Below are 1,786 nucleotides of genomic sequence, written 5' to 3' on the forward strand. Positions count from 1 at the left end.
CTATGTGGCTCCCCCTCCCTTTCCCCAGCAGGGCCCCCTGATGTCAGGGCTGAACTGAGAGCTCTGGGACCCTGGAACCTTGGGAGCCTCCTCCCTGGCCTCCCCCCTGGAAGCTGGCCTCCCCTGGAGTCTGGGATGAGCCTCAGACCCTTTCCCTTGGGCTGGGGGAGCTGGGCTTGGAGACAGACTGATGTCAGAGAGCCTGGGGAGCTTTCCCCTTCCTGAGCCCTGAAGGGCTCTTTGCTGCCCCTCCATCCCTGCCTTTCTCAGGCAGGATCTAGGCAGCTTCTCAGGCCCCCCTGGACTCCATGTGCTCCCTGGAGGAGGCCGGCTCCTGGGGGGACAGTTCTGATTCGGGGTGTCTCTCCTTCCCAGAAGCCCAGTCTGAATCTGCCCAGAGTAAGATGCTGAGTGGTATTGGGGGCTTCATGCTGGGCCTCATCTTCTTTGGGGTTGGCCTTGTTGTCCACATCAGGAGTCAGAAAGGTGAGACCTTCCTGGGGGAGCCCTGAGGCCCCCCTAATCTGTGCCCTCCCCAGGGGCGATGGGATGTGATGGGGCATAAATTTGGAGCTGGCTCTGGAGAGTCAGCTCTTCCTCCCCAGGAACTTGAAGCAGGGAAGGGGCCAGATCCCAGGCTCAGGCGTCTTTGGAAACCCCATATTCCCCAGCAGAAATAGTCTGGGGAGGAATCTCAGGGCCCAACTCTCAGCCCCCTCCCAGTCCCTCCTCCCATCCCCTCCCAGCATTGTCCATGGAGGGATAAAGCATTGATGAAGTGCCTGCTCTGTGGTGTCAGGGGCTGGGCTCAGTGCCCAGAACCGTGCTTCCCTTTGCTCCTGGGATTGACAAGTTTGTCTGTCTCTTTTCTTTTCCAGTTAATGGTGGTTCACAGCCAACAGGTAAGATCCATCTACCAAGCTGGGATTCTGGTTGTCATAGCTGCAGCCTCTCCCCAGTGGAGCCTTAAACTAAGAGAGACTTGGGGGCCCTGAGTGGGCAGAAGTGGTCCTTGTGGGGTCAGTCCCACACTGGACTCTTCTCTGACCCTCATCTGTTTGTTCTCTGCAGGGCTCCTGAACTGATACCTGAGGCTGTGTCCCCTGGAACTGTGGCCTCCCCTCTCAGCCTCCCTCCCCCATTTGGAGGCCCCCCGCTTGTGCCCAGATGTCCAAGAGGTCAGCCCTCCTGACCCCTTCCCTGGAGGAGCTCCTGCCATGCACCTTTGACTCTGTCCTGAATCCTGCATTTCAGAGACCCCCCTCCTGTCTTCCTCATTTCCACACCAGGGTTTTATCCATTTTTGATCCTTGAGCCTCCACCCCAATAAATGAGAAGTGTGCTATTTAAAATTACTGGGGGTTCTATTTGGAAGTATTGAGCCTCAAGATATGTAGTGTTTGACAAACTTCCTGTGGACATGTGGGGGACCTTGGAACTACATTTCCCGGGGTCCAATGGGTTTCCTGTTTTGGATGACCTCTTTAAGGTGAGGGATGTCTTTAAATAATGGGAAGTGGCTTTGAACTTCCTCTTTGCTACCTGAGCGGGTTCCTGGCATATGAGACAGACAAAATGGAGGAGTTAGGGACTGGTGGGCATTTTGAATAGATTTTTTTACAGGCTCGTGGTCGATTTCTTTCTATCAGCATGGCTTTAATTAAAATATTATTTTCCCTCATAATATCAGCCTTCATCATTTTTAAAAATAACAGAAGACTGAGATTCATCTGGGACGTGGTGACACAGAGAGAAAGTAGGGGGAGCAGATGGAGGAAACTTCAGC

At 54.1% G+C, this 1,786-nt stretch overlaps 1 long non-coding RNA gene across 1 annotated transcript; it reads left to right on the top strand.

Moving 5' to 3' along the window:
• Window positions 1–10: 10 nt before the first annotated feature.
• Window positions 11–1,770, top strand: LOC123254092. The gene is made up of 3 exons (XR_006506651.1): window positions 11–486; window positions 879–902; window positions 1,072–1,770. It is a non-coding gene; the product is annotated as an uncharacterized LOC123254092 (long non-coding RNA).
• Window positions 1,771–1,786: the final 16 nt, after the last annotated feature.

The sequence above is a fragment of the Gracilinanus agilis genome, unplaced genomic scaffold, assembly GCF_016433145.1.
Source record: "Gracilinanus agilis isolate LMUSP501 unplaced genomic scaffold, AgileGrace unplaced_scaffold14776, whole genome shotgun sequence".
NCBI lineage: Eukaryota > Metazoa > Chordata > Mammalia > Didelphimorphia > Didelphidae > Gracilinanus > Gracilinanus agilis.